Source organism: Salvelinus namaycush, chromosome 17 (genome assembly GCF_016432855.1).
Source record: "Salvelinus namaycush isolate Seneca chromosome 17, SaNama_1.0, whole genome shotgun sequence".
In the NCBI taxonomy this organism is placed as follows: Eukaryota; Metazoa; Chordata; class Actinopteri; order Salmoniformes; family Salmonidae; genus Salvelinus; species Salvelinus namaycush.
This window is the reverse complement of record NC_052323.1, coordinates 21766701-21779737: the sequence shown is the minus strand read 5'-3', so window position 1 is coordinate 21779737 and position 13037 is coordinate 21766701. Positions and strand designations below refer to the sequence as shown.

General features: G+C 43.0%; 1 protein-coding gene across 1 annotated transcript in view; it reads left to right on the top strand.

Moving 5' to 3' along the window:
* LOC120062149 (autophagy-related protein 2 homolog A-like) overlaps positions 1–13037 on the top strand; it is a 42050-nt gene that overhangs the window by 21291 nt on the left and 7722 nt on the right. The gene's annotated exons all lie outside the window — the stretch shown is intronic.

Below are 13037 nucleotides of genomic sequence, written 5' to 3'. Positions count from 1 at the left end.
CGAGGTTGCGTTGTCAAAGCATGCGCAGACCAGCTGGCAAGTGATTCATGGACATTTATTTAGATCGATTTTTATTTAATTTTTTGTTTTTTTTGTTGTCTTTCTATTTTTTTACCACTTTTTTCTCGTGATATCCAATTGCGATCCAATTGCGATCTTGTCTCATCACTGCAAGTCCCCAACGGTCTCAGGAGAGGCGAAGGTCGAGTCATGCATCCTCAGAAACATGACCAGCCAAACCGCGCTTCTTAACACCCGCCCGCTTAACTCGGAAGCCAGCTGCACCAAGGAGTCAGCCTGCAGGCGCCCGGCCCGCCTTAAGGAGTCTCTAGAGCGCGAGGAGCCAAGTTAAGCCCCCCGCCTAACCCAGACGACGCTGGGCCAATTGTGCGCCCTATGGAACTCCCGGTCACGGCCGGTTGTGACACAGCCTAGAATTGAACCTGGGTCTGTAGTGACGCCTCAAGCACTGCAATGCAGTGCCTTAGACTGCTGCACCACTTGGGAGGCCCTTCACGGGCATTTTGAATCTCTCCTTGTCCCAGTCTTTAATACCAACATGTTTCAACCTGACCACCATTGTCCCTGTTCCCAAGAGCTCCAAGGTAACCTGCCTAAATGACTATCGCCCTGTAGCACTCACATCTGTAATTATGAAGTGCTTTGAAAGGCTGTTCATGACACACATCTACACTAGACCAGTCCTGGGCAAAGGCCGGCCCGAGTAGCTGTATGTGGCCCGCGACCTAATTTCAATACGGCCCAAGGAATCATGCTCAAATCACATAAAGAATTTGCGATAGTAAAGTTTTGAAAAACGTATTTGTTATTCAAATTAAAAGGCCAATAAATACTCGCCTTTGTGCAATGATTTAACTCCCACCGCTTGTGGGACATTTATTTTGAAGGCACGTATAAATAACAACTGCACGAGGATAGACAGTGACTGACAGGCTGACACACACGTCACAGTTACAAACAGTAGCTAGCTAGAAATTGCGCAAAATTTAGTTTTTCAAAGAAAAGGAAAGTAGACCATGAATGTAGGGTGTTCCAGCAAGAGTGGACATTGAAATATTTCTTTGAGCTATCAGGGAAAGCTGTGTGCAAAGAGAGCATCGCTGTCTTGAAAGACAACTTGTCCTGACACTTCCAGACGAAGCATGCAGAGGAATATGTCTTCTGAGCAGAGGGCAAGTGCATCGAAAGAGTTGCTTTCTCAGTTGCAAAAGCAGCAAGGACTTTTCACAAAACTGCATTCAGCAAACGACGGAATTGCGAGACCTAGCTATGTACTGTCCCACAAAATTGCTAAACATAGCATGCCATTCGCTGAGGGTGAATTCATTCAAGAATGTTTAATTGACTCTGCAGCAATACTTTGCCCCGACAAGAAAGAGCTGTTTGAAAGTGTTTCCCTGTCAAGGCCAACAGTGACACGGCATGTTGAGGACATCGCAGAGAATATGGAACAGTTGAAAGACAAGGTAAAGGATTTCACCTATTTCTCCCTGGCCCTGGATGAGAGCAGTGATGCACGTGACACGGCGCAGTTGTTGATATTCTTACGAGGCATAATCCCAGACTTTGAAGTTACAGAGGAGCTTGCTTCAGTGCAGTCAATGAAGAGCACAACCACAGGGAAAGATTCATTGGAGGAGGTTAATAAGTGTGTGGCAAAGCTGGGACTGAGTTTTGAAAAGTTATCCAGTGTGACCACTGATGGGTGCCCAAACTTGACAGGGAAAAAAATTGTCCTTTTGAAAAGGATACAAGATCAAGTAGATGAGCTGAACCAGGATCAGACAATTATTTTCCTGCATTGCATTATTCATGAGCAGGTGCTTTGTAAATGTGTTCTGAAAATGAGCCATGTTGTGGATACAGTCACTGAAGTGGTAAACTTCATAAGATAATTTTTTTAAAACCACAGGCAGTTTCTCTCTTCTAACAGTGAGACCGAGTCGGGTCAATCAGATCTCCCCTACCACACAAACGTGAGATGGCGAAGGTGCTTAAAAGGGTGTGGGACCTGAAGTCGGAGATTGCTGAGTTTTTGCAAATGAAAGGGGAAAAAAATGTGGATTTCCCTCAACTGCAAGATAAAGAATGGTTGGCTGATTTTGCCTTCACCGTGGACATCATGGCCCTCATGAATGAACTGAATTCTAAACTACAAGGGAAGGGCCTTTATTGCACATCAAATGTACAGCCTTGTCAAAGCCTTCAAGGGAAAATTACTCCTCCTGACCTGCCAAGTAGAAGCCAACAATCTCACCCATCTTCCAACACTACTAGTCTGTTCCCTATCAGATGACCAGCGGGAGAAGTATACATCCACCTTCTGACACTAGTAGTCTGTTCCCTATCAGATGACCAGTAGGAGAAGTATACATCCACCTTCCAACACTACTAGTCTGTTCCCTATCAGATGACCAGCGGGAGAAGTATACATCCACCTTCCAACACTACTAGTCTGTTCCCTATCAGATGACCAGCAGGAGAAGTATACATCCACCTTCCAACACTACTGGTCTGTTCCCTATCAGATGACCAGCGGGAGAAGTATACATCCACCTTCCAACACTACTAGTCTGTTTCCTATCAGATGACCAGTGGGAGAAGTATACATCGCTGCTGCTTGCTTTGAACGGTGAGTTTTCTCGTCGTTTTGAGGATTTCAAATTGTTGGAAAATGACATGCTGTTGGTTTCCTCTCCTTTCACCTTCAATGTGGATAACGCTCCCACTGACCTGCAACTTGAGCTTCTCGATCTTCAGTCTGATGCTTGGAGAACTATTCAAAACAATGTCACTGACGAGGTTCTATGCATCTCTTGATGAACAAAACTTTCCAAAGATTAGGAGTTATGTTCAGAAGATGTTTGGTTCAACCTATGTATGTGAACAGACATTTTCAGTGATGAAATATAAGTCAAGGCACAGATCATCTCTTACTGACTCTCACCTCTCAGCAATCCTGCGCATAGCGACATCAGAAACTATACCTTCACTGCTCTAGTCAATGCCCATCAGACTTCACTCCTCATACTGATTGAGTGATTTTAAATGTAATGTTGAGCTCTCTCTCTTGTGTTTTTGTGCATACCCGTTAACAAGAGTTCTGTCCGTGGTGATGAATGCACAGTGTACTTTTCCCTCCGTGTAGTTCATTGCATGTTTAATAATGAAAATACCTACCAAAAGGAGAACATGGATGTGGTTTATTTCTGTGCATGTTAAAAAAGTAAAATAAGTAGCATATCTGGACATGATTTACAGTAGATATATCTGTCAACATAGTCATACACATGATGTATAATCCTGTAATATGATTCTGGCCCACGATGGCAAAAATATATTCTAATGTGGCCCTCCATGGAAAATAATTTCCCAGGCCTGCCCTAGACCCACTCCAATTCGCATACTGCCCCAACAGATCCCCAGATGATGCAATCTCAATTGCACTTCACACGGCCCACCTTGACAAGAGGGGAAATAACTGTGAGAATCCTGTTCATAGACTACGGCTCAGCATTCAACACTATAGTCCCCTCCAAGCTCATCACCAAGCTAGGGACCCTGGAATCCTGGAACTGAACCTCTCCCTCTGCAACTGGATCCTGGACTTCCTGATGGGCCAACCCCAGGTGGTGAGGGTAGGAAACAACACCTCTGCCACACTGACCCTCAACACGGAGGCCCCTCAGGGGTGTGTACTTAGTCCCCTTCTGTACTCCTTGTTCACCCATGACTGTGTGGCTACGTAGAACTCCAACACCATCAAGTTTGCTGACAACACAAAGGTGTTAGGCCTGATCAGCGATGGCGATGAGACAGCCAACAGGGAGGAGGTCAGAGACTTTTCAGTTTGGTGCTGGGACAAAAAAATCTCCCTCGACGTCAGCAAGACCAAGGAGCTGATTGTGGACTACAGGAAAAAGAGGGGAGAACCCCATCCACATCGACAGGGCTGTTGTGGAGCAGGTCGAGAGCTTAAGGTCCTTGGCTTCCACATCACTAAGAACTTAACATGGTCCACACTCACCGGGCACGTCAGTGCCTCATCCCCCTCTGGAGGCTGAAAAGATTTGGCATGGGCCCTCGAATTCTCAATGTTCTACAGCTGCACCATTAAGAGCATCTTGACTGGCTCCATCACCGCTTGGTATGGAAAATGCACCACCCTTGACTGCAAAGAGCTACAGAGGGTGGTGCGGACAGCCCAGTACATCACTTGGGCCAAGCTCCCTGTCATCCGACACAACACAAATACACATACAGTTGAAGTTAGAAGTTTACATAGACTTAGGTTGGCGTCATTAAAACTAGTTTTTCAACCACTCCACAAATGTCTCGTTAACAAACTATAGTTTTGGCAAGTCGGTTAGGACATGCACAAAGTAGATTTTTCCAACAATTGTTTACAGACAGATTATTTCACTTATAACTCACTGTATCACAATTCCAGTGGGTCAGAAGTTTACATACACTAAGTTGACTGTGCTTAAAAACAGCTTGGAAAATTCCAGAAAATTGTCATGGCTTTAGAAGCTTCTGATAGGCTAATTGACATAATTTGAGTCAATTGTAGGTGTACCTGTGGATGTATTTCAAGGCCTACCTTCAAACTCAGTGCCTCTTTGCTTGACATCATGGGAAAATCAAAAGAAATCAGCCAAGACCTCAGATAAAAAAATTGGTTCATCCTTTGGAGCAATTTCCAAAATCCTGAAGGTACCACGTTCATCTGTACAAACAATAGTACGCAAGTATAAACACCATAGGACCACGCAGCCGTCATACCGCTCAGGAAGGAGACGCGTTCTGTCTCCTCGAGATGAACGTACTTTGGTGCGAAAAGTGCAAATCAATCCCAGAACAACAGCAAAGGACCTTGTGAAGATGCTGGAGGAAACGGGTAGCCGAAGAACACCATCCCAACCGTGAAGGATGGGTGTGGCAGCATCATGTTGTGGGGGTGCTTTGCTGCAGGAGGGACTGGTGCACTAAACAAAATAGATGGCATCATGAGGGAGGAAAATTATGTGGATATATTGAAGCAACATCTCAAGACATCAGTCAGGAAGTTAAAGCTTGGTCGCAAATGAGTCTTCCAAATGGACAATGACCCCAAGCATACTTCCTAAGTTGTGGCAAAATTGCTTAAGGACAAAAAAGTCAAGGTAATGGCGTGGCCAAAACAAAGCCCTGACCTCAATCGTATAGAAAATTTGTTGGCAGAACTGAAAATGCGTGTGCGAGCAAGGAGACCTACAAACCTGACTCCGTTACACCAGCACTGTCAGGAGGAATGGGCCAAAATTCACCCAACTTATTGTGGGAAGCTTGTGGAAGGCTACCCGAAACGTTTGACCCAAGTTAAACAATTTAAAGGCAATGCTACCAAATACTAATTGAGTGTATGTAAACTTCTGACCCACTGGGAACGTGATGAAAGAAATAAAAACTGAAATAAATCATTCTCTCTACTATTATTCTGACATTCCACATTCTTAAAATAAAGTGGTGATCCTAACTGACCTAAGACAGGGAATTTCTACTAGGATTAAATGTGAGGAATTGTGAAAAACTGAGTTTAAATGTATTTGGCTAAGGTGTATGTAAACTTCCGACTTCTACTATACATACATATTACACACAAACACACTTTTACACTCATCATTTGCTGGTGCTGCTCTGTTCTTAACTTACTCTTATTATTATCTATCCTGATGCCTAGTCACTTTATCCTGCCTCCATGTACATAACAATAAGGTATTTGATGTAGATATCTATCCTGATTCCTAGTCACTTTACCCTGTCTTCATGTACATATCTACCTTAAATACCTAGTACCTCTGCACATTGATCTGGTACTGGTACTCCCTGTATATAGCTCCACATTGATCTGGTACTGGTACTCCCTGTATATAGCTCCACATTGATCTGGTACTCGTACTCCCTGTATATACACTACCGTTCAAAAGTTAGGGGTCGCTAAGAAATGTCCTTGTTTTTGAAAGAAAAGCGTATTTTTTTGTCCATTTAAAATAACATAGAATTGATCCGAAAATACAGTGTAGACATTGTTAATGTTGTAAATGACTATTGTAGCTGGAAACGGTTCATTTTTAATGGAATATCTACATAGGCGTACAGAGGCCCATTATCAGCAATGATCACTTCTGTGTTCCAATGGCACGTTGTGTTAGCTAATCCAAGTTTATCATTTTTAAAAGGTTAATTGATCATTACAAAACCTTTTTGCAATTATGTTAGCACAGCTGAAAACTGTTGTCCTGATTTAAAGAAGCAATAAAACGGGCCTTCTTTAGACTAGTTGAGTATCTGGAGAATCAGCATTTGTGTGTTCAATTACAGGCTCAAAATGGCCAGAAATAAAGAACTTTCTTCTGAAACTCGTGTCTATTCTTGTTCTGAGAAATGAAGTCTATTCCATGTGAGAAATTGCCAAGAAACTGAAGATCTCGTACAACGCTGTGTACTATTCCCTTCACAGAACAGCGCAAACTGGCCCTAACCAGAATAAAAAGATGAGTGGGAGGCCCCGGTGCACAACTGAGCCAGAGGACAAGTACATTAGTGTCTAGTTTGAGAAAGACTCCTCACAAGTCCTCAACTGGCAGCTTCATTAAATAGTACCCGCAAAACACCAGTCTCAACATCAACAGTGAAGAGGCGACTCCGGGATGCTGGCCTTCTAGGCAGAGTTGCAAAGAAAAAGCCATATCTCCGACTGGCCAATTAAAATATTAAGATGGCCAAAGAACAGACACTGAACAGAGGAACTCTGCCTAGAAGGCCAGCATCCCAGAGTTGTTTCCAGCTACAATAGTCATTTACAACATTAACAACGTCTACACTTTATTTCTGATCAATTTTATGTTATTTTAATGGACTAAAAATGTGCTTCTCTTTCAAAAACAAGGACATTTAGAAGTAACCCCAAACTTTTGAATGGAAGTGTAGCTCCACATTGATCTGTTACTGGTACTCCCTGTATATAGCTCCACATTGATCTGGTACTGGTACTCCCTGTGTATAGCTCAGCATATACTTGTATAGCTGCACATTGATCTTCCTCTGTACTTCCTGTATATATCTCCACATTGATCTGGTACTTCCTGTATATAGCTCCACATTGATCTGGTACTCCCTGTATATAGCTGCACATTGGTCTGGTACTGGTACTCCCTGTATATAGCTGCACATTGGTCTGGTACTGGTACTCCCTGTATATAGCTCCACATTGATCTGGTACTGGTACTCCCTGTATATAGCTCCACATTGATCTGGTACTTCTGGTATATAGCTCCACATTGATCTGGTACTTCCTGTATATAGCTCCACATTGATCTGGCACTCCCTGTATATAGCTCCACATTGATCTGGTACTTCTGGTATATAGCTCCACATTGATCTGGTACTTCTGGTATATAGCTCCACATTGATCTGGTACTTCCTGTATATAGCTCCACATTGATCTGGTACTTCCTGTATATAGCTCCACATTGATCTGGCACTCCCTGTATATAGCTCCACATTGATCTGGCACTCCCTGTATATAGCTCCACATTGATCTGGTACTTCCTGTATATAGCTCCACATTGATCTGGTACTTCCTGTATATAGCTCCACATTGATCTGGTACTTCTGGTATATAGCTCCACATTGATCTGGTACTTCTGGTATATAGCTCCACATTGATCTGGTACTTCCTGTATATAGCTCCACATTGATCTGGCACTCCCTGTATATAGCTCCACATTGATCTGGCACTCCCTGTATATAGCTCCACATTGATCTGGTACTTCCTGTATATAGCTCCACATTGATCTGGTACTTCCTGTATATAGCTCCACATTGATCTGGTACTTCCTGTATATAGCTCCACATTGATCTGGTACTTCCTGTATATAGCTCCACATTGATCTGGTACTTCCTGTATATAGCTCCACATTGATCTGGTACTTCCTGTATATAGCTCCACATTGATCTGGTACTTCCTGTATATAGCTCCACATTGATCTGGTACTTCCTGTATATAGCTCCACATTGATCTGGTACTTCCTGTATATAGCTCCACATTGATCTGGCACTCCCTGTATATAGCTCCACATTGATCTGGTACTTCTGGTATATAGCTCCACATTGATCTGGTACTTCCTGTATATAGCTCCACATTGATCTGGCACTCCCTGTATATAGCTCCACATTGATCTGGTACTTCTGGTATATAGCTCCACATTGATCTGGTACTTCTGGTATATAGCTCCACATTGATCTGGTACTTCTGGTATATAGCTCCACATTGATCTGGTACTTCCTGTATATAGCTCCACATTGATCTGGCACTCCCTGTATATAGCTCCACATTGATCTGGCACTTCCTGTATATAGCTCCACATTGATCTGGTACTTCCTGTATATAGCTCCACATTGATCTGGTACTTCCTGTATATAGCTCCACATTGATCTGGCACTCCCTGTATATAGCTCCACATTGATCTGGCACTCCCTGTATATAGCTCCACATTGATCTGGTACTTCCTGTATATAGCTCCACATTGATCTGGTACTCCCTGTATATAGCTCCACATTGATCTGGTACTCCCTGTATATAGCTCCACATTGATCTGGTACTTCCTGTATATAGCTCCACATTGATCTGGTACTTCTGGTATATAGCTCCACATTGATCTGGTACTTCCTGTATATAGCTCCACATTGATCTGGTACTTCCTGTATATAGCTCCACATTGATCTGGCACTCCCTGTATATAGCTCCACATTGATCTGGTACTTCTGGTATATAGCTCCACATTGATCTGGCACTCCCTGTATATAGCTCCACATTGATCTGGTACTTCCTGTATATAGCTCCACATTGATCTGGTACTTCCTGTATATAGCTCCACATTGATCTGGTACTTCTGGTATATAGCTCCACATTGATCTGGTACTTCCTGTATATAGCTCCACATTGATCTGGCACTCCCTGTATATAGCTCAACATTGATCTGGTACTTCTGGTATATAGCTCCACATTGATCTGGTACTTCCTGTATATAGCTCCACATTGATCTGACACTCCCTGTATATAGCTCCACATTGATCTGGCACTTCCTGTATATAGCTCCACATTGATCTGGCACTTCCTGTATATAGCTCCACATTGATCTGGCACTTCCTGTATATAGCTCCACATTGATCTGGCACTTACTGTATATAGCTCCACATTGATCTGGCACTTCCTGTATATAGCTCCACATTGATCTGGCACTTTCTGTATATAGCTCCACATTGATCTGGTACTTCCTGTATATAGCTCCACATTGATCTGGCACTTCCTGTATATAGCTCCACATTGATCTGGCACTTCCTGTATATAGCTCCACATTGATCTGGTACTTCCTGTATATAGCTCCACATTGATCTGGTACTTCCTGTATATAGCTCCACATTGATCTGGTACTTCCTGTATATAGCTCCACATTGATCTGGTACTTCCTGTATATAGCTCCACATTGATCTGGCACTTCCTGTATATAGCTCCACATTGATCTGGTACTTCCTGTATATAGCTCCACATTGATCTGGTACTTCCTGTATATAGCTCCACATTGATCTGGTACTTCCTGTATATAGCTCCACATTGATCTGGCACTTCCTGTATATAGCTCCACATTGATCTGGCACTCCCTGTATATAGCTCCACATTGATCTGGTACTTCTGGTATATAGCTCCACATTGATCTGGCACTCCCTGTATATAGCTCCACATTGATCTGGTACTTCTGGTATATAGCTCCACATTGATCTGGTACTTCCTGTATATAGCTCCACATTGATCTGGCACTCCCTGTATATAGCTCCACATTGATCTGGTACTTCTGGTATATAGCTCCACATTGATCTGGCACTCCCTGTATATAGCTCCACATTGATCTGGCACTCCCTGTATATAGCTCCACATTGATCTGGCACTTCCTGTATATAGCTCCACATTGATCTGGCACTTCCTGTATATAGCTCCACATTGATCTGGCACTTCCTGTATATAGCTCCACATTGATCTGGCACTTCCAATGTGGAGCTATATACAGGAAGTACCAGATCAATGTGGAGCTATATACAGGAAGTGCCAGATCAATGTGGAGCTATATACAGATCTGGTACTTCCTGTATATAGCTGCACATTGGTCTGGTACTGGTACTCCCTGTATATAGCTGCACATTGGTCTGGTACTGGTACTCCCTGTATATAGCTGCACATTGGTCTGGTACTGGTACTCCCTGTATATAGCTGCACATTGGTCTGGTACTGGTACTCCCTGTATATAGCTCCACATTGATCTGGTACTGGTACTCCCTGTATATAGCTCCACATTGATTTGGTACTGGTACTCCCTGTATATAGCTCCACATTGATCTGGTACTGGTACTCCCTGTATATACTTGCACATTGATCTGGTACTGGTACTCCCTGTATATACTTGCACATTGATCTGGTACTGGTACTCCCTGTATATAGCTCCACATTGATCTGGTACTTCCTGTATATAGCTCCACATTGATCTGGTACTTCCTGTATATAGCTCCACATTGATCTGGTACTTCCTGTATATAGCTCCACATTGATCTGGTACTCCCTGTATATAGCTCCACATTGATCTGGTACTCCCTGTATATAGCTCCACATTGATCTGGTACTCCCTGTATATAGCTCCACATTGATCTGGTACTCCATGTATATAGCTCCACATTGATCTGGTACTCCCTGTATATAGCTCCACATTGATCTGGTACTTCCCTGTATATAGCTCCACATTGATCTGGCACTTCCTGTATATAGCTCCACATTGATCTGGCACTTCCTGTATATAGCTCCACATTGATCTGGCACTTCCTGTATATAGCTCCACATTGATCTGGTACTTCCTGTATATAGCTCCACATTGATCTGGTACTTCCTGTATATAGCTCCACATTGATCTGGTACTCCCTGTATATAGCTCCACATTGATCTGGTACTTCTGGTATATAGCTCCACATTGATCTGGTACTCCCTGTATATAGCTCCACATTGATCTGGTACTTCCTGTATATAGCTCCACATTGATCTGGTACTTCTGGTATATAGCTCCACATTGATCTGGTACTTCCTGTATATAGCTCCACATTGATCTGGTACTTCCTGTATATAGCTCCACATTGATCTGGTACTTCTGTATATAGCTCCACATTATCTGCACTCCTGTAATAGCTCACATTGATCTGCACTCCTGTATATAGCTCCACATTGATCTGGCACTTCCTGTATATAGCTCCACATTGATCTGGCACTTCCTGTATATAGCTCCACATTGATCTGGCACTTCCTGTATATAGCTCCACATTGATCTGGCACTTCCTGTATATAGCTCCACATTGATCTGGCACTTCCTGTATATAGCTCCACATTGATCTGGCACTTCCTGTATATAGCTCCACATTGATCTGGCACTTCCTGTATATAGCTCCACATTGATCTGGTACTTCCTGTATATAGCTCCACATTGATCTGGTACTTCCTGTATATAGCTCCACATTGATCTGGTACTTCCTGTATATAGCTCCACATTGATCTGGCACTTCCTGTATATAGCTCCACATTGATCTGGCACTTCCTGTATATAGCTCCACATTGATCTGGCACTCCTGTATATAGCTCCACATTGATCTGGTACTTCTGGTATATAGCTCCACATTGATCTGGCACTCCCTGTATATAGCTCCACATTGATCTGGTACTTCTGGTATATAGCTCCACATTGATCTGGCACTCCCTGTATATAGCTCCACATTGATCTGGTACTTCTGGTATATAGCTCCACATTGATCTGGCACTTCCTGTATATAGCTCCACATTGATCTGGCACTCCCTGTATATAGCTCCACATTGATCTGGCACTTCCTGTATATAGCTCCACATTGATCTGGCACTTCCTGTATATAGCTCCACATTGATCTGGCACTTCCTGTATATAGCTCCACATTGATCTGGCACTTCCTGTATATAGCTCCACATTGATCTGGCACTTCCAATGTGGAGCTATATACAGGAAGTACCAGATCAATGTGGAGCTATATACAGGAAGTGCCAGATCAATGTGGAGCTATATACAGATCTGGCACTTCCTGTATATAGCTCCACATTGATCTGGTACTTCCTGTATATAGCTGCACATTGGTCTGGTACTGGTACTCCCTGTATATAGCTGCACATTGGTCTGGTACTGGTACTCCCTGTATATAGCTCCACATTGATCTGGTACGTCTCCCTGTATATAGCTCCACATTGATTTGGTACTGGTACTCCCTGTATATAGCTCCACATTGATCTGGTACTGGTACTCCCTGTATATACTTGCACATTGATCTGGTACTGGTACTCCCTGTATATACTTGCACATTGATCTGGTACTGGTACTCCCTGTATATAGCTCCACATTGATCTGGTACTGGTACTCCCTGTATATAGCTCCACATTGATCTGGTACTTCCTGTATATAGCTCCACATTGATCTGGTACTTCCTGTATATAGCTCCACATTGATCTGGTACTCCCTGTATATAGCTCCACATTGATCTGGTACTCCCTGTATATAGCCCACATTGATCTGGTACTTCCTGTATATAGCTCCACATTGATCTGGTACTTCCTGTATATAGCTCCACATTGATCTGGTACTTCTGGTAGATACTGTATATACTCTCTATATATAGATATACTCTCTCTGCCTCTACAAACTCTCTATTCTTTCTCTCTCCCTCTACTCTCTCTATATGCTCTTTTTTTATATGCACTCTCTCTCTACACTCTCTCCTACACACTCACTCTCCCTCTATACTCTCTCTACACTCTCTTAATACACTCACTCTCCCTCTATACTCTTTCTCTACACTCTCTCCTACACACTCTCTTAATACACTCACTCACTCTCCCTCTATACTCTCTCTAAACTCTCGCC